This window comes from Martes martes, assembly GCF_963455335.1.
Source record: "Martes martes genome assembly, chromosome: 5".
In the NCBI taxonomy this organism is placed as follows: Eukaryota; Metazoa; Chordata; class Mammalia; order Carnivora; family Mustelidae; genus Martes; species Martes martes.
In genome coordinates this window covers 79,042,871-79,068,649 of record NC_137892.1, presented here as the reverse complement: position 1 = coordinate 79,068,649, position 25,779 = coordinate 79,042,871, and the positions used below count along the sequence as shown (strand labels likewise).

The following is a 25,779-nucleotide window of genomic DNA, read 5'->3' as shown; positions in this document are numbered from 1 at the left end:
TGGGGCTTAATCCCATGACCCTGAGATCATGACCTGATCTGAAATCAAGAGTCAGATGCTTAACCAACTGAGCCATCCAGGTGCTCCTAAAATCATGGAGAATACTTGATGTATAACTTAAAATTGATACCATCATGAAAGAAGTTTTACCCCTAACATAGAACTACTTTTCAAATAAATTGTGTTCTCAAAAAAATTTATTAGGTCATTCTATAACCAACACATCATGAATATATGAGGTTATTGCAAAGAAAAAAGTATATATACATAAATCTTTAAGATGCATTTTAGTTATTTCCTAAGAAGTACTGATTATATTGGATTTGCTTAAGTCTTGCATTTCATTTTCCATTGTGCAATATACTTTTTATTAATGTATAGTTTACATATATATTATATATATACATATATATACATATAATATATATATCATTATGTTAGTTTCAGGTATACAACATACTGATTCAATATTTGAATACATTGTAAAATGAGCATCACAATAAAGCTAGTTAATATCCATCGCCATACAGAGTTATGAAGAATTTTTTTCTTGTGATAAAGAATTTTAAGATTTACTCTCTTAGCAGCTTTCAAATATGCAAGAGTATTAGTAACTAGAGTTATCACATTTCCATGACATATTTTATAAGTGGAATTTTGTACCTTTTGACATCTTTCACCCATTTTACCCCCTCCCACTCCCTCCTTTTCTGACAACAACCAATCTGATCTCTGTATCTATGAGCTTGGGGGGTTTTTTTGTTTGTTTTTTTTTTCTTTTTTTAGATTTCACATATAAGTGAGATCATGTGGTATTTGTCTTTTTCTGACTTGCTTCTTTCACTCAGCATTATGCCCTCAATTTCCATTCATGTTGTCACAAATAGCAAGATTTCATTATTTTTTTATGGCTGAAGAGTATCCCAATTTTAACATTTTTATATGTAAATCAATTTTGGATAGGGTGGGGGTTTTTCCAAATTTCCAAGCCTTATAAAAGCACATGCTTTGTATGTAAGTCACAAAATATTCCATTTAAGTTGTAATCTATATTTTTCTAGAAACAGTCTGTATTTAATTTAAAATTGTATTATCTATTTTTCTAGAAACATTCTGAATATTTTGGTCAGTAATTGCATTGAAATAAGGATCCTTGGAATTATATCATTTTTTATTTGCTTTTCAATTTTGTTTGCCCATCATAAGGTCTGCACCAGTTCTCCTTTTTTGATCTAAAAACAAAATTCTGTACATCTGTGTGGTCTATAGATCATCTGTCTTTGAGTTGTGGTCCATACTCCAGAATCTTCTTATGAAAACAAAGCTCTTTTGCACCCAGGAGTAAACTCAAGATATGAACTATTTGTTGGAGGGAGAAAGGATCTTTGTTTCCTGACTGGATTAAGTGGTAGGATACCCAAACAGTGTTCTTGCTGGGAAAAGAATATACTGAAAAACAATGCTATTTTCCTCTACAATTGTCCCTTTCACAAATAAGGACAGCTTATGTTACATATCAGCTTTGTTGATGAGTCATTTACAGTGAACTCCCTAAACCTTGTACAGAAGTGCCAAAGATGTAAGAATTGTATCTGATGTCATAGGAATATGTGGGAAAAAAAAAAAGATAAAGAAATTCTGTTTTCTTAATCACTACGCATCCTTACTGTATCTTAATGGGCAAGTGGGTCTTTTCAAGGAACTCTTTGGAAGAGAAACACCAATCTTAGAAGTCTTAGAATCTGTTTTTAGTCCTATCCCATCTGAAACCTCAGACTCAAAATCTCATCCTAAACTCTTTTCTTCCCTATTTGCCCCCCCCCCTTTTTTTTTAACCTGCCACCCAGCTTCCCAAGCTAGACAGCTGGTTCATCCTTCCTTCAGATTTAGCATATCTGTGCAGTAACATTCCCTGCTGGTTTTACCTTTTAATTAATTCTCAGGTCCATTTGCTCCTCTCCTTGTGAACAGCAGTCAACCGAATTGGGACTCTTATTTCTCTTCATGGTGATTCTATCTCAGAAATGTATCTGGAATCCTTCCATTTCTTTATGTTACCACCACCACCATGCTTGTCCTAGACTTCATCTTTGTTTGGACAACTTGGCAGCATGCTAACTTGCTACTCCTGCTTCTTGTCCCTTTTCAAACTTTTCTTACTTTAACATTCAGAACATCTCTTAAAAATAAATAAATAAATAAATATTTCACCCAAACTTCTCATTGGTTTAAACCTTATAAAGAATAAAGATTTTTCATTTCCTGGAATGACACCCTTTACCTGGCTGAGTCCTAATGAACTTTTTCAAGTTCATTGTCACAACCTCAAGGACATTACACATGACCCATAAGTCTAATTATGTTCCTGTTATATTGTATCATAGCACACTAAATATTTTTTCTTATTATTTATCACAATTGGGATGATATATTTATTTTTGTATCTGCATATTCATGGTTTGATTCCTTCATTAGACCATATGTTTCATGAAAACACACAGTATCTGTCCTATTTCTGGTTCTATCCCCAGTGCCTAGTATATATATATATATGTGTGTGTGTGTGTGTATATATATATACACATTTATATATACACACACACACACACACACATATATATGTATGTATGTATGTATACATACATACATACATACCTGGGAGGTACTGGCCACTCAGTCTATATCTGTAAAAAAAAAAAAAAATGCTACAGGTAAACAGCATTTTCAATTGATGGATTTGAGTGAATTGGTATATACATGTAGGATAAAAGAGAAATTCTTCCCATGTCTTTTCTGTTTCTAGGATCCCATGATTTATCAAAAGTTTACTAATGTTATAAGACAATAAATTCTTTCACTAAATGGGATATAATAAAAAACATAACTATTATTCACTAACCATCCAATGAAGACATTTCAAGTCCATGTGTATTAGCTTGCTAAGGATGCCATAACAAAGTACTACAAACCAGGTGCCTTAACCAAAAGAAAAGAACTGCCTCAGAGCTTGAGGCTCCATCTCAGGACCCATGAGATCATGACCTGAGCAGAAGCCAAGAGTCAGGCACTCAACCAACTGAGCTATGCAGGCACCCCAAAGACCAATTTTCTTGTATTACTTCTGGATTAGTTCTCTTCATAACAATAATAATATATTATGTTACTGAATGTAGGTATAACTGTAAGTTTTAACCTAAAGGATTTCTTTTTAATAATAATTCTTAAAAGTAAAGTGTTATCATCAAGAAATGATTGAATAGTTCTAGGATCCAGTGATGAGAGGAAACCCTTACCGGGGAAAGGAAGCTAAAAAAAAAAAAAAAAAAATACTTTGTTCAGTAAACCAGGAGTCTGTTACTCAAATAAGCAAAATAGGCAAAGTTTGTATGGACAGTTGTTTCAGGAGTTTAAGAGAAATAAGAGTTTAAGTATAATTTAGCTATAGGAGCTTCTGAAGAGAGTATAAACAAAAAGATGAGAGAACACAGTTAAGGAACCAAGAGGCCAAGACACGTGGAATAGGAAAAAGCTGACTTAGAGTAGCTGAATGAAAGTATCTAGAATTTCTAGAACTCAGTAATGTTGGATTTTGGCATGAGGGTGGATATATCTTCATCTGTCTCTCCCAAATTCTGAATCATTGTAAGAGAGAAAGTCAGGTAGATTTTTTTAAAATCACTTCTACTATTAATACTGTTGATTGCTGAATAAGAACAAGGTATGGGATCGTTGGTCAAACAGGCTTGCTAATTCTTTCCCAAACATTAAAAGCTGCCCACTGTGTATACAGGAGGCAATTAAGAGCATTGTAGGGAAAGGCCACTTTTGAAAAGACTCCAGAAGGAGCTTAGCCACATATGCTAGGTTCCTTCTCTTCATGTCACCAGTCACATAGACCATTTCTCACATAGGAGAAGTATGGAGAGAAAGGCTAATGCTCTCATTATTTCTCCAAGGGAGAAAGCCCCCTTTTTTCTGGGCTTAAGTAGGAAAACTGAGAGGAGGGGAGAATTCTTGTAGGACATATAGCTTATTTTTAACTGCTATATAATCCAAGTGCCTGTTATTTCCCTCTCAGGATTCATTCTGCCCTCATAGGTCATTACCTACAGTGGAGTAGCCTTTATTTCACTAAGGAAGGAAACTTCCTCACCTACTGGTCATCAGAACCATCACAATTGTAATAAATTTTTTAAGATCTACATTAAATTGATGCAGGAATTTTTTTTCACTCAAAGCCATAATCTCAGAGTTGTCATGTTCTGGGTATCAAATTTGGGTAATCCTATTAATGTCCTATGAGGAAGTTCTTCTATACTGTATCAACTTCAATTTGACGTATATAACTATAGTGTATGCATATTTAACAAGGGAATTTTTCTTACTTTAGGTATGTATACCTAAGGTATATATTCATTATAATATGTAATGCCCTTTCATATGATATAATTTATCATCACGGGACAGTTTTTCAACATATTTGTTATATTAACTTTAAAAAAAAAAGAGTGGCCTCTCCTGATATCTTCTGCTTCTTCCTAAAATCTGATTGGTACTGTTGCAGTGTTTTGTACTTCAACTGTATATGATGCCAACTGAAGTCAGCAAAAACTAACCAGTCCCATTGTTAGTATCTTGTAGAACAAGTAGTAGGTTTCTGGAGACTATAGTTCTTCTTGTCAGCTGGTTCTGATCATGTCATGTGGCTTTATTCCATTATCTTCTTTGGTTTATAATGTTTACCTATCAAAAAACTTCTTGTGGAACTATTTGTGGAACAAGAAGTTCATTTTTAAAGAATATTAAGCAAAGGAAGTAAGCAGTCTGCCTGCCCCAGAATGTGCCTTCCTGTTACACAAAGTTTAGTGATGATATTAGCCAATAAAACTTCTGCAGACTTGTGTCCCCCAGATGAATTGATTATCTTGATTTGTAAAAGATTAAATTAGTAGTCCTTAAGCAATATGTGACCTTTTGGATGAAAATTTACAAGTTGGCCTGAATTAGGAACAAGATATTTAGTTTCCCATATTCACTAGGAGTTGTCTGCTTGCCCACCATTCTTAAGATCCAGGAAAAAAAAATAAAAAGTGAAACATAAATGTAAATATCAAAGAAAGAGCTCATATTTAAATGAAATGCTGATCCATCATTTTCTATGGTAGGTGTCTGTATAATCAGTCAGTCCAAATGCTATTATTCAAGTCCTATTGAGTCAAGGCAGTCAAGAAGCCAATGATCAGCTTCATTTATAGATAGAGACCATCCTGAAGATTCATTTGGTAGCTGATAACCAAGTCTAGTAAATTTGATATTTAAATTTTCTGAGTTGGTTAGCTCTAGGTCAATTCAGTGCTGTCAGGTTCTCCCTAAACAAATGAATGAACTTAGAATCTATCAAAAATTTTTAAAAAAAAGTTTCAACACAAAACTGCCTACATGCCTCAAAGACTACAAACCGGTATTTTGAGAATTAGGTAAATGTGCTCTCATTGTTTCACACCCGCATGCTAAAAAAATATTTCCCTCAGAGAGAAATTATAGCAGCTTAATTTACATAACTAAAAATGTAATGGTATTGGTGTATAAGTAGGGGTTTTGGAACACGCATGTTCCTAAGACTCTCTTGAGTGGTCATGAAAAATGCAGATCCCTGGCCTCATCCCAGAAACTCTGATTCAGGAAGAGGTATTTTTAAAACCTTTCTCAAGTGGTTCTGATGTAGGTGGTACAGGAACACTTCTTCCACAACACGGTTATAAATAATTAATAAAAAGATTGCAGCTCTTCCTATGTCCATGCCTAGTAATGATCCTAGGTGTGCTTTGGCCTCTCAGCATTGGAATTCCTATGTGCCATATCCTGATGTGTGGCTGTGTGGCCCTCTTCCTCTGCTTCGTTGGGTCTAAAGAAAGAGAAGTGGCCTATGGAGCTAGTATCACAGTTTTGTTTTGTTTTATACCTGACAACCTAGACAGCCATGTCCTATTCTTTTGTAACTTGAGAAAAGGGGTCATTTTCTCCCTGATTTACCTCAGGAAGCCAGGGTCTGGTGTAAAGGCACCTGGCCAGGCATCACCGTTCTCTCCCCTTTGAGGATGGGCTGACGGATGTGTGGTGGGAGACAGGGCTCTTCCAGAACTTGACCAGAAAAGTCCTTAACACTTAAACTTGTTAAAGGACAAATATCTTCTGACTCCCAGAAATACCCATCATCTAAAAGACCTAACTTGTCAGTAAACATGAGGCAGAAATAGGGAAATTTAAAAGCAGCCAAAGAGATTTCCTCCTGGCTCTACCATGACAGCTGTTGTTTTCCACTAAATGATAATGAGCAATCAGCAAGTAGCTCACCTACCAAATGCTGAAACCATTTTCCAGGGAAGCCTAAGTTTCCATTTTAGAGAAGTGTAACTGTTTGCATTTCTTTATCTGTAATCTCTTACCAGACTTCCTAGGGAGCCATATCTCTTATTTATACCAAGGAGAGAAGTTTTCCTTGTAGCTACAGGGATGAGGAGGGGAGGTGAAGACAAACAAGTAAACCAGAAACAGCATTTGCCTCAGGAGGAGAAGCCATTTATTTTGAGAAGTAAAGACTCGCAGAATATTCTCAGATATAAAACCAAGAACTTTGCTTGTTTTTTCCTCATGTTGTCTAGAAAATAATTAGCTTAATCTTTGATGCATGCTCCGCACTCTTAATCCTTGGAGACACAAGAGCAGGAAATGTAAAATTAGCCTTGCCTTGATCAAGTTGGGAGGGAAATGTGAGTCCTCTATAATTTGAAAAGTTAAGAGGGAATAAATCACACCATTTGCTTCATTCTTCATCTGGAAAATGTTCACGAGTCCCCAGATCGTCTGCATTCCAAATATCTGATCATTAATGCCACAGATTCTTAGACGAGAATACAGATCCAGCATCTCAGGGACACATTCAAATACCACATAATGACTCACAGTTGATCAAGCACTTGTGTGTATTCAACCGCGGACTTCCAGGGTCACGTAACCCGGTGCTGCTCGGGAGTTCCAGCACGTGACTGCCCTTAGTACAAAGGACTGGCCCCTCCTTCTTCCCTTTCGGTGTCCAGACTCCAGCTAAGTTGCAGTTTCTGTATATTTGTTTTGGATCTGCCTAGATCTGTGTGTGGCTGTGAAGACTTGTCAGAGGCAGCTTGGATAAGTGCTTTCCGTGTGACCGTGGTCATGCCTTCGGTGGGGACAGCAAACTGCACTCTTCAATTAACTACATAGGCCAGCTATTAGCCTCCAGGTGGAGCTGAGACCACTGCAACACTGACACTATTAAGCCAACAGTTTAAATTACACATCCCCATCTAAGTCATTCAAAAAAAACCTAATGCTACTAAATGGATAACTTTAAGTGCATGGAAACTAGAACATAATTTCTATTATTATGACCTTTGAAAAAGAATGCAATCTTTTCTTGAATGTAAAAAGCTATATGGTAGAGTGGACCATGTATGGGTTGTGCCCACACTTGATGTGTGTCTACTTCCTTGTGTAAAACAGTACAGCCAGGAAACCAAGTTGATCTGAAGACAATTTAAGCTACAGGATAAGAACCTAGTAGAGAAGCTGCCCAGAACTGATGCTGAGTGCTGTGTCTGTCCACCCTGCCCCCTCAGCATGAACACTACTTGGAACTGAAGATGAATAAATATTGGCTATTTTAGGCTTTGGTTGTGAGGAATTCCAGAGAGAATATTTTATAATTTGCTTGGGTACTTTTCAGATATGCTGTTGGGCAACTTCAGCTCTGTACTTTGAGTATTTGTTAATTCATAATCGATTAAAAGCCTGCTATGTGCCAAGTCTGTAATAGACATTGAAAATAGAGAGTCACAGAGGAAGACCCTACCTGCCTTTGGGGATCTTATAGTTCAATGGGAGGTTCAGAGATGAACACTGATCATTTCGTTACTGGATTTGCAAGTTAACTGAGAGGTAAGAGCTGGCACTGCTGAAACCCTTGGAAAGCTTGAGAAGGCCACTAGGGAAGCCCTCTGCTATGTGGTAACTGTGAAGTAAGAATTTGTCTGATAATAATGTGGAGAAAGGAGAGGATAATTTTGGCTGACGAGGAACATGGCTAAGGCACTGAGGAGAGTTTGGAACAGGGAAGGAGTTGCAAATACTGTAGTTAGACTAAGTGAGGGAGTAAGTAATATGAGCTGAGGCTGGGGGAAATCAGCAGGGACCTGATAAGGCTAAGGAGTTTGGATTTTATCCTGAGGGTAATGGGTAGCCATTGAAAGATTCTAATGGGAAATGACATGATCAGATTGGCAGTTTGGAAAATTAATTCCCACAGCCTTAGGGAGGATAAATTGAGGAGAGATTATCTTGGAGGCAGGACGAAGTAGTTAGGAGGTAATTACGGTAGAGAAAAAACATGAGAAGGAACTGAGTAAGTTTGGGTTAGCTGAGCACCATCAGCACAGACATGACATGGCCTCAGGGCGTGAACAATGTATGTGCATACTGGGCAGCCAGAGCTTACACAGATGATCTTACTACACTCTTTGAGGAGATGTGTCTACACTAATAGACATGATTGATTCATTTCCATGCGTCTTTTCCCATGCATACTCCTCAGCAAAGGTGTTAGTGAGCAGAGCTTGATAATTAATTGCTGTTTCATAGTTTTCCATAAAACTGGGCTTGGGGAATAGAGATTAATGAGGGTCTTCCTCCCCCTCCTTGTCTACTCAGCACCTGGTTTATGAGCTTGGTAGATAGATAAACAGAGATGAGGAAACCCCAAGTTAATGCTAACTCTCCTATTCAGATTTTATTTTTACCATCTTTGCTTGAAATCATGCCAACCAAGTAATTAAATGCTATCAAAATGGTGGTGTCATGATTTGGTATTAATTGGACTTGTCGATGATTTACAGAATCTTGATGCAACTGTAAGAGTATTTTAGATATGACAGGACTTGGGGAAGATTCCCTTTTTCGTTAATGACTTGGTAAGCCTAGTAAGTCAGTGGTGGAAAACAAGAAGATAAATGCAAATATTGACTAAAATATTTGAATCACCAGATTCCAGAATAAGAAATATATTTCTGCACAAAACCAAGTCAACTATATTGCGCACTTAGTAATGGCTAACTAGACAAAATAACTTGAGCACTTTCTCTGCACCAAGAACTATGCGGTGTCTATCTGCGTGCGTATAAATGTCTTATTTTCTCATTTAAGAACTTGTTTGCCTCAAGTTAAAGCCACTTCTAAAAGTTAGGGTTTATCCCCAGATGTTCTGACATCGCATGTTAAGCCCTTTCCTCTATCCTGTTTATTTCCCATGCCTGCTATCTCTGAAATAGGCATGCATTTCCTTCTTTGGGGAGCAGGGAGTATTTCTATGCCAGGTGAGCCTTTCAGGCTCTCAACCACTATTGTGTTTCACTGCTGAAGGAAGTTTTTATCCTAACTGGTCTGACTATTTCAGGTGGTTTTGGTTGTCAGTCACGGTCGTACGGAGGACAGCAAAGTTTTCATTTCCTCAGTTATGTGGAAGTGACACCTCTAAGCATATTTTAAGCTGATCTCTTCCTATAGGCAGATTTTGTGCTAAGCATGTTTGATTAGTTCGTCTAAGCTTCACCCTAATGTGTATGAGACACATCTCTCCCAGTTTCACAGGTACAGAAATTGGATTGCAAACCTTGAGCGGTTCACGCGGGGTCCTTGGATACTGAGTTGCGAGGCCAGGATTCAAATTCCAGTTTGCCTGCCTCTAGAACCCAAGAGTTCAAGCTTCACACTAGAGTGTCTTGTACTTAAAAATCGACTGCTAGAGCACTGCCACTCAAAGTAGCCAGTCCATAGACAGTCACTGGTCCCTAAGGGCACAAGAGAACTTGCCCCACAATGTAAACTGACGTGCCTCTTCCTTTATGGGAGGAGCTACACCATTTTAAGAAAAATGCCAGCTTCCTGGTACAGTTGTCTTACATCCTGGCCAAGCTTCTGCTTATCTTGTTGCAGCCCCACTAACAAAGAATCCCAAACAGACTGGTTCAGAGACCACATCTGAAACTTGCTATGCACCCGGGTAGTTGTGGGCCTGACAAATTCATCTGATGATAAAGACCTACTGAAGCTGTAACAACACATTTCTTGCACCCATAAGTGCCTCATAGTTAGCAGGAAAAAAGCTTTCATAGACATATCTGAAAATTTCTAATGAGATGCATAAATCTTCTTTTTAAAAAATGGTCCATCAGAGGTTGTATTCCAAAATGAAGCTAACTTTCTATTTAGAGATCTGAAGTACATAGAGTTCTGTGACTACTCTGATTTTAAATACTATGCTCGTAGGAGTTACAGTAACTACATTGTTCAGTGATTTGGCCACAGGGTATGTTTAGTTCATGTTTACATTTTTCTTTCATACAATCCTTAAAATTATGAGTAAAGTGCTTCCTGGAAATTCTATAGAAATAGACATGAATCAAATGAAAATAATAGGAAGGAGATAGAGAATCGAATGAACAATTACCTAATTTTTTCAAGACCAACATCTTTAATATGGTTTCCATGGGATGTTAGACAGGTTTTGAGAAGCATGAATCCCAAGTGTCATATGGTTCTGAGGTTAGCGGGGGTTTTGTCAGACTCTTTCCTTCATACAAGGCCATTTGCCACTTATGCCTGGGGCATAAAAATTTCTTTATGACATCCCTAGATGATTGCTTTCTCTTTGTTTCTTCCTCCCTTTTTTCTTCCAGTCTCTCTCTCATTTTCTCTCTCCCTCTCTTATTAAGAAAACTTGTCTGTTCAAAATAAAGTTCAGTGCCTCTGTAAGTTCCAAGAAGGCAAGGAAACTGTGTCTTTAGTTAATCTTCATTTTTGAGGTAGGAGCAATTTCAAACTCAGTAGGGTTCTGTGTATTCACTTCACAGTATATTGAGATTTCTTATATAATTTTAGAAACTGTGGTATGCTGATGCCCATTAGTCTTAGAACACAAACTTTTGTAATTTTGAATGATGCAAAGGTTTACAGTTGTTGTATTTTTGCCTATCCTCTATCCGGTGCTTGATCAGTAATGCAACATGAATTTGTCTAACAAAGCAGGAATTATTTATACAGGGTAAAGCCTTAAAATCAAGAAATGTTTACTGAGCATCAGTTATGCACAAGTAATTAGGAAAAGGCTTGGCCCTTGCTCTCAGAGGTGCTATTGAACAATGTCATTTTTCCGTCAAGGCTGTAATTCTGTTCAGAAATTAAAGAGCAAAGGTTCTGAATGGCACTTTTTTTTCTCCCTTCCTAAGAATCAATAGGCAATTACACTGACCTGGAAAGCAAAATAAACTCACCCCAATATATCAGTTTACCATTTAGAGGACAAGACACACTTTTTTAAAAAAAAAATTTCTTTATTTGACAGAGAGAGAGAGGGAGAGAGATCACAAGTAGGCAGAGAGGCAGGGGGAAGCAGACTCCCTGCTGAGCAGAGAGCCCAATGCGGGGCTTGATCCAAGGACCCTGAGATCATGACCCAAGCTGAAGGCAGAGGCTTAACCCACTGAGCCACCCAGGTGCCCCAACAGCACACACTTTTACATGCTGACTGAAACATGTGCTTCTATAGTCATTTTTTAACTCATGTGAGAAGAACTTCTTTATACACCATGAAAGGTATTATCCTTAACTGACAAAGTAAAAGATTTTAAATAATCAAATAATTCTTTCAAAATATGATAACTTGTCCCCCCCCCTTTTTTTTTACAGCAAGCATATTAAGGTTTGCTAAAATTTGTTGCCCTAGGCCTCTGGACCTAGAATAATCTTCCTATCACATCTTTGGTGATGAAACTTTGGCCATCCTCTTTCACTCTACAGAGCGAAACTTCGGCCAAGCAGCTTAATGACAACCATACTTGACTTTGCTATAGCCTCTGCCGGTTCCAGCATAGGGCTAGTATTCTCATTTTACCTTTGAGAAAACTGAAGCTAAGAGGGCTGAGAGTCTGTGAAGCCCAGACTTATAGTTGTCTCTCTGGGTTCAGATCCATGGCTTGTCCAATATGTGATTTGGGGCAAGTTACTTAAATTTTTTTGCATCAGTTTCTCCATGAGTAAGGTGGGTTAATGACAGCATCTGCCTTCCTGGTTGTTGTGACAACTTGAGCTAATTAGTGTATGCTAGATACTTAGACCAGTGCCTGGCACATAGTAAAACTATACCTAGGTGTAGTTTTGCACCCAGATTTCTGACTGCGTCTAGTGTTCCTTTCATTACACTAGTGTTTCAGGTATGCCTCATCTCACCACTTCCTGTGGTGGCTGATGGAGTACTGGACCACAGGGGAAAACAGCGCCTTCTTCTGCTATAATTTCTACAGCTTCTTGAATTCAACACAATCTAGGCAATAACACTGTCAATGAAAACAATTCATTTAGAAAGGCATCCTGTGGGCCAGGACCAGTATCCAGTGCTTTACGTGTGTTTCTCTACTCAATCCTCATAGCAGATATACGTATTCTCATTTTAAATGGGGAAATGGAAGCACCAAGAGATTTGTGAATCTAATCAGAGGACAGTGGTATGTATCAAAAGGGAGTTTCACATCAGACTTAATAATAGCATCCTTGGAGTAAAAGAGGAATGTGCTCAACCATATTAAGCAATCTGATCATCAGAGCTCATCTTCATCCATTACCCCGTTTTTGTGCTCTGAAGCTCGTGGACTTTTTCAAGAAGTAGTGGCGGGTAGCATGGGGGGAATGGACAGATCAGGTGTAGGTCATGACAGTAATAAGCCGACTGTGTACAGCATGATGGCACAGGAGGAAGCAGGAGAAATTTAAGAAGTTCGCCTAATAACTTAAAAACACTCCATTCTGGGATATTTCAGAGAAGCGGAGGTGGCCTACACACCTCAGTAACCCCTCAAACATTAGTGTCTACCAGTGCTGGAGTCATGAGCATTCGTAACAGTGGCAGAACTTCATCCAGAAAATGTAAGATTCTGCTTTGTGTCCTCTTTCTAGTGCATGTTTTGGAGAATTTTTACCCTCAAATAGTAAATAACCATTTGGGTATTAAAGGGGTAAGCTCCAATTATTTGGAATGTTTCCACACTTTTAACCACACTCTTTAAATCTAACCTTTGGAGCAGTAGGGATGCCTGAATTCAGAACTTGGGGGAACCTAAGAGTTCCCTGTGACTAATGATTTAGATCAAATCATAGCATTCTAGAAATATTTTGAGTACTTTTTTTTTGTCTCCGTGACATCAATATATTGATCAGCTCCTGTTCAGTCTTTCTTTGAAAATCATCGATCACTTCTCAGGTCATCATCATTAATTACATTTGCAATTTGTTTGTGAAATGTTACAGGCTTTTCCCTTCTTTGCCCAATTGAGTTATTTCAATGTGATTACAGCCACTGATCCTTTCCAGCCTGGCATAATCAGGTTCTTTGCCACCAGGGTCAAGCTGGGTTTTGTTATGTTAGTAAGTGACTGAAGGCTGTTCATAGAGCAGGGTGGAAGCAGGGTTACCTCAGTTTTCCTCCTGCTCAAATATTAGTGCTTGCTGTCTTCATTAAGTCATCAGATGGCACTTTAATACACACCAACAATAAGCAGAACCTGTGGATTCTATTCCCAAGGTTGATAGAGTTTGAAGAAGTCACAGACTCTGCATTGTGACTGCATCCCAAGGGGAATCCTCTTGCATTGTTGCTGGAAATGCAAGCTGGAGCAGCCACTGTGGAAAACAGTATGGAGGTTCATGAGAAAGTTAAAATTAGAACTTCCCTGTGATCCAGCAATTGAACTACTAGGTATTTACCGAAAGGATTAAAAAAAAAAATAGATTTGAAGGGCTGCATGCACCCCCAATGTTTATAGTAGCATTATCAGCAACAGCCAAACTATGAAAAGAGTCCAAATGTCTATCAACTGATGAATGGATAAAGAAGAGGTGAGATAATTGACTCTCTCTGCTTGACTTATTTCACTCAGCATAATCTCCTCCAGTCCTGTCCATGTTGCTACAAAAGTTGGGTATTCATCCTTTCTGATGGAGGCATAATACTCCATAGTGTATATGGACCACATCTTCCTTATCCATTCGTCCATTGAAGGGCATCTTGGTTCTTTCCACAATTTGGCGACCGTGGCGATTGCTACTATAAACATTGGGGTACAGATGGCCCTTCTATTCACTACATCTGTATCTTTGGGGTAAATACCCAGTAGTGCAATTGCAGGGTCATAGGGAAGCTCTATTTTTAATTTCTTGAGGAATCTCCACACTGTTCTCCAAAGTGGCTGCACCAGTTTGCATTCCCACCAACAGTGTAAGAGGGTTCCCCTTTCTCCACATCCTCTCCAACACACGTTTCCTGTCTTGATAATCTTGGCCATTCTAACTGGTGTAAGGTGGTATCTCAATGTGGTTTTAATTTGAATCTCCCTGATGGCTAGTGATGATGAACATTTTTTCATGTGTTTGGTAGCCATTTGTATGTCTTCATTGGAGAAGTGTCTGTTCATATCTTCTGCCCATTTTTTGATATGATTATCTGTTTTGTGTGGGTTGAGTTTGAGGAGTTCTTTATAGATCCTGGATATCAACCTTTTGTCTGTATTGTCATTTGCAAATATCTTCTCCCATTCCGTGGGTTGCCTCTTTGTTGTGTTGACTGTTTCTTCTGCTGTGCAGAAGCTTTTGATCTTGATGAAGTCCCAAAAGTTCATTTTCACTTTTGTTTCCTTTGCCTTTGGAGACATATCTTGAAAGAAGTTGCTGTGGGTAATATCGAAGAGGTTACTGCCTATGTTCTCCTCTAGGATTCTGATGGATTCCTATCTCATGTTGAGGTCTTTTACCCATTTTGAGTTTATCTTTGTGTATGGTGTAAGAGAATGGTTGAGTTTCATTCTTCTACATATAGCTGTCCAGTTTTCCCAGCACCATTTATTGAAGAGACTGTCTTTTTTCCACTGGGTATTTTTTCCTGTCTTGTCAAAAATTATTTGACCATAGAGTTGAGGGTCCATATCTGGGCTACTCTGTTCCACTGGTCTCTGTGTCTGTTTTTATGCCAGTACCATGCTGTCTTGGTGATCACAGCTTTGTAGTAAAGCTTGAAATCAGGTAACGTGATACAGCCAGTTTTATTTTTGTTTTTCAACATTTCCTTAGCAATTCGAGGTCTCTTCTGATTCCATACAAATTTTAGGATTATTTGCTTCAGCTCTTTGAAAAATACCGGTGGAATTTTGATCGGAATGGCATTAAAAGTATAGATTGCTCTAGGCTGTATAGACATTTTAACAATGTTTATTATTCCGATCCAAGAGCATGGAATGGTCTTCCATCTTTTTGTGTCTTCTTCAATTTCTTTCATGAGTGTTCTATAGTTCCTTGAGTACAGATCCTTTACCTCTTTGGTTAGGTTTATTCCCAGGTATCTTATGGTTCTTGGTGCTATAGTAAATGGAATTGATTCTCTAATTTCCCTGTCTGTATTTTCACTTTTAGTGTATAAGAAAGCCACTGATTTCTGTACATTGACTTTGTATCCTGCCACGTTACTGAATTGCTGTATGAGTTCTAGTAGTTTGGGGGTGGAGTCTTTTGGGTTTTCCATATAAAGAATCATGTCATCTGCAAAGAGAGAGAGTTTGACTTCTTCCTTGCCAATTTGGATACCTTTTATTTCTCTTTGTTGTCTGATTGCTGTTGCTAGAACTTCTAATACTATGTTGAACAAGAGTGGTGAGAGTGGGCATCCTTGTCGTGTTCCTGATCTCAACGGGAAGGTTGCAAGCTTTTTCCCATTGAGGATGATATTTGCTGTGGGTCTTTCATAGATAGATTTTATGAAGTTCAGGAATGTTCCCTCTATTCCTATACTTTGAAGCATTTTAATCAGGAACAGATGCTGGATTTTGTCAAATGCTTTTTCTGCATCAATTGAGAGGACCATGTGGTTCTTCTCTCTTCTCTTATTGATTTGTTCTATCACATTGATTGTTTTGCAAATGTTGAACCATCTTTGTAACCCAGGGATGAATCCCACCTGGTCATGGTGGATAATCTTTTTAATGTACTGTTGGATCCTGTTTCCTAGGATCTTGTTGAGAATCTTAGCATCCATATTCATCAGTGATATTGGTCTGAAATTCTCCTTTTTGGTAGGATCTTTGTCTGGTTTGGGGATCAGGGTAATGCTGGCTTCATAAAAAGAGTCTGGAAGTTTTCCTTCTGATTCAATTTTTTGAAACAGCTTCAGGAGAATAGGTGTTATTTCTTCTTTGAAAGTTTGGTAGAATTCCCCAGGGAATCCGTCAGGTCCTGGGCTCTTGTTTTTTGGGAGGTTTTTGATCAATGCTTCAATCTCGTTACTAGATATTAGTCTATTCAGGTTGTCAATTTCTTCCTGGTTCAATTTTGGGAGGTTATAGTTTTCTAGGAATGCATCCATTTCATCTAGGTTGCTTAGCTTATTGGCATATAACTGTTGATAATAACTTCTGATTATTGTTTCTACTTCCTTGATGTTAGTTGTGATCTCTCCCTTTTCATTTATAATTTTATTAATTTGAGCTTTCTCTCTTTTCTTTTGGATTAGTGTGGCCAATGGCTTATCGATCTTATTGATTCTTTCAAAAAAGCAGCTTCTAGTTTCATTGATACGTTCTACTGTATCTCTGGTTTCTACCTCATTGATCTCTGCTCTAATCTTGATTATTTCCCTTCTTACGTGTGGAGTTGGTTTGATTTGTTGTTGATTCTCCAGTTCTTTAAGGTGTAGAGACAGCTGGTGTATTCTGGATTTTTCCATTTTTTTTTTGAGGGAGGCTTGGATGGCTATGTATTTCCCCCTTCGGACCGCCTTTGCTGTATCCCATAGGTTTTGGACCGAAGTGTCTTCATTCTCATTGGTTTCCGTGAATTGTTTAAGTTCTTCCTTGATCTCCTGGTTGATCCAAGAGAGAGTCAATTATCATATGGTTTCACTTATTTGTGGAGCATATCAAATAACATGGAGGACAAGGGGAGATGGAGAGGAGAAGGGAGTTGAGGGAAATTGGAAGGGGAGGTGAACCATGAGAGACTATGGACTCTGAAAAACAACCTGAGGGTTTTGAAGGGGCGGGGGGTGGGAGGTTGGGGGAACCAGGTGGTGGGTATTAGGGAGGGCACGGATTGCATGGCGCACTGGGTGTGGTGCAAAAACAATGAATACTGTTACGCTGAAAAGAAATAAAAAATTTAAAAAAAAATAAACAAAGTGGAGGATTGTAAGGGAAGGAAGGGGAGCAGTGTCTGGGCTAGGGTAACTGGGTAATGGACATTAAGGAGGACACGTGATGTAATGAGCACTGGGTATTATATAAGACTGATGAATTGCTAAACTATACCTGTGAAACTAATACCTCACTATATGTTAATTACTTGATTTTAAATAAAAAATTCCACATATGAGTGAAATAAAAAAAAAAAAAGAAGAGGTGGGATAGATCTATATCTGTATCTATCTATCTATCTATCTGTCTACATCTATATCTGTGTATCTATATACTGGAATATTATCTGGCCATTGAACAAATGAAATCTTGACATTTGCAACAACATAGATGGAACTAGAGGATATTATGCTAAGTGAAATAAGTCAGTCAAAGAAAGGCAAATACATGATTTTGCTCAGAAAATGGATGAACATATGGGAAGGGGGGAGAAGAGAGAAGAAAACAAGCTATAAGAGACTCTCAAGGACAGAGAACAAACTGAGGGTTGATGAAGGGTGTTGGGTGGGGAATGTGCTAGATGGGTGATGGGGATTAAGGAGGGCACTTGTGAAGAGCACTTGTTGTGATGGGTGATATAAGTGATGAACCACTGAATTCTATTCCTGAAACTAGTATTGCATTGTATGTTAAATAACTGGAATTTAAATAAAAATTTGAAAAGAAAAAATATTTTAATTGAAAAAAAATAGAACTATATTATTGCAGTTCCCTCCCAGTCATTAGGGATGCAGGAAAGATAAATGAGGTGATCTGTGCAGAATGTGTGGAAGCCCTCAAAACATGTATCAGCTGGTGGTGATTCTTTTCTTGTTGTGATTGTTGTCTCTTAAGCCCTTCTCCACTAGCAGTCATTACTGTGCTCCAATAGACTGGTGCAGCAGGGAAGCTGAAGTCAGTGGGGTTTACACAGAAAGTCAAAAAGCATCAGGATTAGATGGACCAATTCAGCATTTAGAAATCAGATATGGAGAGACTTCTTTCAGAGGTAGGACATCAACCAATTATGAGCAAGCATTACAATGCAATATTAAAGCCATATTTAACATTGTTTTCCCCTTACCTGCCTCCACCAGGCATCTTCCCTTCCTTTTCACCTTTAATGTCAGGCGACAGCCGTGATGAGCTATGGATAAATTCAGTGGCAGGGATTTTTAAAGACTTTGAGATTCTGGGGCATCTGGGTGGCTCAGTCAGTTAAGTGTCTGCCTTCAGCTCAGGTCATGATCTCAGGGTCCTGGGATTGAGCCCCACATCGGGCTCCTTGTTCAGCGGAGAGTCCACTTCTCCTTCTCCCCCTGCTCGTGCTCTCTCTCTCTCACACTTGCTTACTCTCTCTCTCTCTCTAAAATAAATAAAATCTTTAAAAAAAAAAAAAGACTTTGAGATTCCACCCACATTTTGAGGACACACTATTTTACTCAGCACTAACCCACCCCTGGGTGGAGTCAGCATCTTCCCAAGCTAGGATGAGATGTGAAGAGGCATACAGGTTCTCTCCACCACAATCAACCCCACATAATCCAAAAGTATATTTTACAGTCACTCTTGGACATAAAGCCATATTTCTAGAAAGTCTAAGAATATCTAAACTCATCAAATTAAAGGACATAAGTGGACACCTGATGTGGTTCCTAGCACATGGTTGATTAACATGAACCCCTCCCTTGTCCCCCTTCATTAGGAGTAATTACTGTGCTAATACTGATGTTATTAGCACCTGGTGACAAGAACACAGAGTGGATGGGGGTAGAAAGTAGGGAGAGTCAGGCAGTGCAGAAAGTCATGAACAAGACCCCCCAGAGGAAGTGGGAAACCCTAGGGTTTCAGGGGATTTTCATGAGAACTTCAGGGAAAACAGAGCTTAGAGCCCTGAGAACTCTAACGTGGGCAGTCCTCAGATGTTGTGATCATGTTGTACTTCTAGAGAAGGATCATTCCAGTGCATTCCAGTGATCTAGTCCCCCTTTGAGGTCAGGGGAAGATAAAAAGAGAATTGATGAATTCAAATGCCAATGTTTTGATACACTGAATCAGTTAGGGTACAGTTGCCTGTAGGGGGCCCAGAGAACAACACTGTCTCAGATTTTTGTGTCTAGGGAGAGCAGAGTGGGAGACTTCACGGTAAAATCATAACGACAAACTCTTATTCCACAAAAGAATTTGCAAATAACTTCTCATAATCTCTGCCAAAGGTAGCTCTTAGCATTTCTATTTAGACACTGGAAATATACCAGTGACTTGGCACTGCTTGCTCTGAAATTCATATTATCTTCTGCTACATTTGTTCCTAGCAGAAAATGCATGCACATGCATGTGACCTCTAGGACAGAGATCCAGTCATCACAGAGAAAGCATCTACTTTGAGTTTAACATCTGTTTCTTGTTTTATCTATGGTATCTTACTAACTTCCACAACTACCCTGTGGAGTATGGATTATTATCATCCATTCACTGATGAGGAAACTGAAGGTCAAAGAATTTCAATGACATACTTAACATCCTACAGGTAAATGTGGCAAAAGACCATCTCTAGGAACCCAGGTCTTTCATCACAAGTTCATTTTCTGCATAGGAGCTATTTCCATCGAATGTTCTATGAGGGAGGTCATTGGGATTAAGAGTAAAGGAAGGCAGCCAAAGCTAGAATGACGATCTTCTACGACCCTCTATTTTATAGTCTTTTTCTTTTTTTCTAATAGAGTTGGAAGGAAAAGTAAACCTTCTCTCTTTTTTAGGTAAAAATGATAAGAACTATACAAGGGAAGAAATGATGGGCAGGGTGGTTACAGCTTAGCTAAAGTGACACAGTAAAATGGTTATAATACTTTTAAAATACAATATTTAGGGATGCCTGTGTGGCTCAGTCGGTTAAGCGTTTGCCTTCGGCTCGGGTCGTGGTACCATGGTCCTGGGATCCAGCCCCACATGGGGCTCCCTGCTCAGTGGGGAGCCTGCTTCTTCTCCCTCTGCCCGCTGTTCCCCTGCTTGTGCTCTCTCTCTGACAAATAAATAAATAAAATCTTATACAATATTTATATGCCACCAATAAAAATATATATCCTTCCCTCTACCTTTAGGAGTTTAGAATCTGGGGCAACTGGGTGGCTCAGTGGGTTAAGCCTCTGCCTTTGGCTCAGGTCATGATCTCAGTGTCCTGGGATTGAGCCCCGCATCGGGCTCTCTGCTCAGCGGGGAGTCTGCTCCCCTCTCTCTCTCTGCCTGTTGCTCTACCTACTTGTGATCTCTGTCTGTCAAATAAATAAATAAAATCTTTAAAAAAAAAAAAGAGTTTAGAATCCATGGTAATTTCAACTCCAGCAAAATCAGTTTTTGCTACTTTTGTTTTTTTTATCCATCTCCATAGAATATTAGCGGTTTTAAATTATAGAAGTCATAAACTCCAGGATATCTATTTTTTCAGCAAGGAAGCTGGGTGAAGATATATTATGATTGACCAAGGAGCAGAGTTATGAATGTCTCAGATTTAAGTTGAAAATCCTAGTCTGTTCTTTCCTAGACTTCTCATCTCTTCCCTGCCAGTCTACTTTATTACTTCCTTCAAATCTGAATTCAGTCTGTTTAAGGAAGTCTTTCCTAGTTAATTCTTATCCTTGACCACTGTCATTCAATATTGCTTTGAACGTTTAGGTATTATGGTTATATTATAAACTCTAAAGACAGATGTCAAATTTATTTCATTAGGTAGCTCTGCTTTTTAGAGGCATTTTAGTGTTGTTCCCCCAACTAAACACCAAGTCTCTTTTATTAAAAATACTTTGTAATAATAGTTCCATTTTATTTGGCAAAAGGGCATGCTAACAGAGTTCTATACAGTAAATGGGAAAATGGAAATTTGCCATTGGAAAATTTTTTCCAGATTTAGGATGTGAATACCAAGGCATTTTCCCCTATGATTTAGTGTGACTGATAACACTGTTGAGAGTAGGATTTTTGTTATGTTTCACTCTGCGATCAGTCGATCACACAGTAAGCTTGTTTCTACAGGTACTTCTGTTGGAGTAAATAAGAATTTGCCTCTTAACTGGAAAAATATTTCATAGTAAATTAAGAGAATTCAAAACATTAACCCAATGGCAAAATTAGGCAGAAATAGCCTCTGTCTAGTATAAAGGTCAGTCAAAATATCTGACAATTTGATGAGAATGGTTATTCTATTTCTTTGTTACAGTGGAGAATGGCAAGACAGGTTAACTAAAGCCAGATTGTCTTTTGCTTTAAGTGCAGTAGGTGCAAGCTGAGCTGAGGATGATAAAAGATGTTTAATGGGGTTGGACGGGAAATATCCTCATGCTACCTAGTACATTCTGTGTGCCAAGGAGCAGACTGTAAGTGCAACTAGTGAGTAAGAGCACAGCAGGCCAAGAAAACATCATATTTATGCTACTGTGACATTCAAGGAAGGATAAAAATGTCATTCTCAAGCAAGTACGGAAGGATGCAATATTTTGCAGAATTTGTTGAAGACAAGCATAGGCTCCATAAAGACTACAAAAAGTACTTTGGGTGTGTGCTGAACTAAAAAGTAAAAGCTATCTGCAAATAGTGAGGGGGACCTAAAATGAGCCAGATACATTCCATCATAGAACCACATCAGACAAGCAACTTCCATGGCTCACCCAGAAGAAGGTTAACAGAATTGGATAAGACACCAGATTCAATTAGGGAAAATTACCGGATCCTTACTGAAAGTTTATCTTGTTATCTCCAATATTTAAAAATACAAATGTAGAAGTTAATGCACTGAAAATGATTCCCTGCCAGAAATCCACAGTTTAGCACCGATGAGATAGGGATTTAAATATATGATAGTGCCTCTCTCCTACCTTCTCTGTGCAGGGGCTTTTAGAATAATGATGTACATGCTGTCTGTAAGAGAGAGAAATCTTGATCTTTTTCTTAAGCCAATAACCAGTCTCTACAATCATGAATCCTATAGTTTTACCCTAAAAGAAGAGGGCATATGTTATAGATTGAATGTTTTTGTCCCTTCAGAAATCATATGTTAAATCCTAAATCCCAGTGTGATGATGTTGGGAGGTAGGATCTTTGGGAGGAGATTAGGTGATGAGGACGGAGCCCTCTTAAATGGAATTCATGCTCTTTTAAAAGAAATCCCAGGGAACTTCCTTTCCTTTTCTGTCTTGTGAAGACACTGCCAGAGACAGCTCTCTGTGAACCCAGAAGTGAGGTCTCACCAGACATTGACTATACTAGCACTTTGATCTTGGATTCCCAGCTTTCAAAATTATAAGAAATAAATTTGTTGTTTATAAACCAACCAGACTATAGTGTTCTGTTATAATCCTGTAATGCCCAAATGGACTAAGACCTTATATGAAGAATTTGGGGATCCCTGGATTTCCTAGCAAAATCTCTTCATTTCCTAGGGCTTCCTTAACAAAGTACCCAAAACAGGGTGACTTAGAACAATGGAAATGTATTCTTTCACATTCTGGAGGCTAAGTGTCCGAAATCAAGAGCTGGCAAGGGCCAGCTTCTCTCCAAAGGCCTTCCTTGTCTCTTCTAGCTTCCTGTGGTTGTAGGCAATCCTTGTCATGTTACCTTCTACTAATCTTGACCTGAACGGGCTAACTATACTAGATTGCTTCCTCCCACTTCTGTGGTGATGCCACCATGCATTCTCTTCTCCAAAACTTTGGTTTTACATTGCCCTGGGTTTTATCTTGAGGCTGATAAATTTTGAGATTAAATCTGTAAGACACAAAGGCAGAACATACGAGGGCATGAATATATTCCTTCCAGCAATAATTTACCCAGCAGCTGGTTAACAGCGAAATTCGCCCAACTAAACAATTTCTGTTGTCTGACACAAAGAATTTCTACCCCTTCCCTGTCTCTCTCTTCTCTGCTTTCTGATGCACATTGTGACCCTGGGAGTAGCATCTGTACTGTTCTTATTGTTTTCCAGTAGTGTGCCTTGTGCTTTACAAAGAAAGTTAAGTATTATCTCCGTTTTATATGAAGGAACACATCATCAGAACAGTTAATGGTGTGTCTTACATTACATAGGAAAATTCAATATGGCTGATTCCCAAATCCCTCTCATTCTATTTCACCATTCTGTGTCATGTCTTCCTTAAAAAAATTTTTTTTTGGGGGGGTGTATTTATTTCAGACTTCATGCTGAAGCAAAGAAGTTGAACAAACTAAAATCCCTAATCTCCCTGGCACCTTCTTTCCACTCCTCCTGTCCTTAGTTACCAACACAGGGATACATAGAGCTTCTCACTATGAACAATTTAGGGTTTATCCCGCTGTATTTTTCTCCACGCTTTTAATATGTAGACAAATATATTTTTTCTCACATCTGAGTATTGCTTTTTCCTACCTAAAAACTTGATCATGTTATATATTTTACCATCCATTTGATCTTTTCATTTAGTTTATATAATCATCTTTCCAGGTAATGCTTGAAAAAGTAATTTGTTTTTTTTTTTTTTATGTTTACCTGATTTTCCACAGAAAGAATGAATTAGAAAATTTTCATTCATTCATTCATTGATGAGAAACTGCATTTTCCTACGCTTTTCTTGGTTCATTTGCTTGATTTGGGCCCTTATAAAGCATCCTAAAATAAATGTGTTTTGTATGAATCCTAGGATTTTAATTTCTATAAGTAGATTTCCCAAAGAAAATTATATAATTTATTTACTTAATAGAAACTTCCAGCTAACCTTGCAGACATTTTGTAGCACTTCATTTCAGCATCAGCAATGCCTCAGAGGACCCATTTCCCTATACCATTCTCAATACTGGATATTATCAATTTTTATTTTTTTACAAAGCTAAGGGTAAAAATGGCCTCGATTCATTTTTACAAGACTGTTTTAGGTTTCAGCACAAGAGTGACGTCCACGGCAAATCTTTGTTTTGCACTCAGGGGAAAAAAATGTACATGTCTGTGTGTGTGCGAAGGCAAAATAAATTACATTGCTGGAAGGTGAAGGAGACAAATGGCTACTTAAACCAAGGAAAGCAACATATGTGATGGTTGAGGTGAAGGTTGACACAGGGTCCTTGTCTCTGAAATCAGGAAAATAATACCTGATTCTAAGCTACTAAAAGGACAGTAGGAAAATCAGTGAATTCATATCTTCAGCACATTGGGTCATCCTTGGGAAAAATGTGCTGGAAATGCAAGATGTTTTAATTTTGTTCCACAAATTACATAATGCAATTTCAAAGTATGCACTACCTACCTTTCAAGGAACTCCAAATATTTCACATTGCACATAAAAAGAATCTCATTAAAAAATCCGTTGTCCTTATTATATAAGTTACATATCATTATTGGGTGCTTGTTAGCTTTATTCTCATTGCAAGGGGCTACCGACACCTTCAATCTGATTGCCATGGTCTAATTTCTAATTCTGATGTCCTTTAGGAGATACTGCATTCTAGTCATTGGTTGGGGGGAAGGAAGAGAGATAGTTAAAAGGTCAAAGATATTCAGAAAGTGGGCTTTCTATGGGGAGGTGCAAGCAGGGTATTTCCAATTGTCCTGAATAGTGTGTATCTTTTGAACAATTTTTAGCAAGCAAGGTGAAATGTTGCCGGTTTCAGGTAAAAGTCACCAGAATTGGTTTCTACATAAAAAATAAAGATTGATTCACTGTGAGCAATGATGAAATATGTCACTTCAAATGTTCAGCCTGGACTGGGATGCTCACAAGAGGACTGGCCTGAGAGCAAATTAGTTGAACTTGTCTCTTCATTGTCTTCCAATTGGTGAAGAGAAAATGACTCTCATTTAAGTTGTTTGGATTTTAGAGACTTTCTAAGTCCTGCTTACCACTTAACATTTAATGAGTGTTCTAGGAATAAACACCCAACAAGTCATACCACAAATGCAGTGTGAGTGTGGGTGGTACCCCTCAGGCTCTGTTTTCCAATATGTCACCTTGTCTTTATAAATATTCAGATAGAGCAAAGAAAATGTAAATATGAGTATAGTTTGCAGCCAGACAGTTATCTCATCAAATTGCATCTGGTTGATGGTTATAAGAGAAAGAAGTAGTCTCTAGAAGATTGAAAGTGGCATCATTTTTAGAATATTATAGCCAGAACCAACGAGAAGAGGATGGGTTTTAAAGGTAGAACAATTTGAATTAGAACCTGAGGTCACTGCCTATTCCCTGGGCCTGGAATTCTCTGTCTCCCAACTATTCATATAGCTGATTGCCTCACTTCAATCTAGACTTTGAACAAATGTCACCTCAATAAAACCTACCCCATTTACCTAATTTTAATTGGAACTATATCCTACCTGAAACTCTGGATTTCCCTGTTCTTTTTATTTTTACATATCATGTAGCACCTTTTAAGACACTTATTTTACTATAATATTTATCATCTTTTTTTTCTCTCCAGTATATCATGTCCACAATGGCAGGATATTAGGATGTGTTTCATTCACTGA

The 25,779-nt window shown here is 38.2% G+C and overlaps 1 long non-coding RNA gene across 2 annotated transcripts in view; it reads left to right on the top strand.

Annotated features, from left to right (window-relative positions):
• The first annotated feature begins 7,856 nt into the window (after positions 1–7,856).
• The window catches only part of LOC308343089, a 213,907-nt gene continuing 195,984 nt past the window's right edge, over positions 7,857–25,779 (top strand). For both annotated transcript variants that reach the window (XR_013966846.1, XR_013966847.1), the window contains exon 1: positions 7,857–7,974. This is a non-coding gene — a long non-coding RNA (uncharacterized lncRNA). The remainder of the gene's footprint in view (positions 7,975–25,779) is intronic.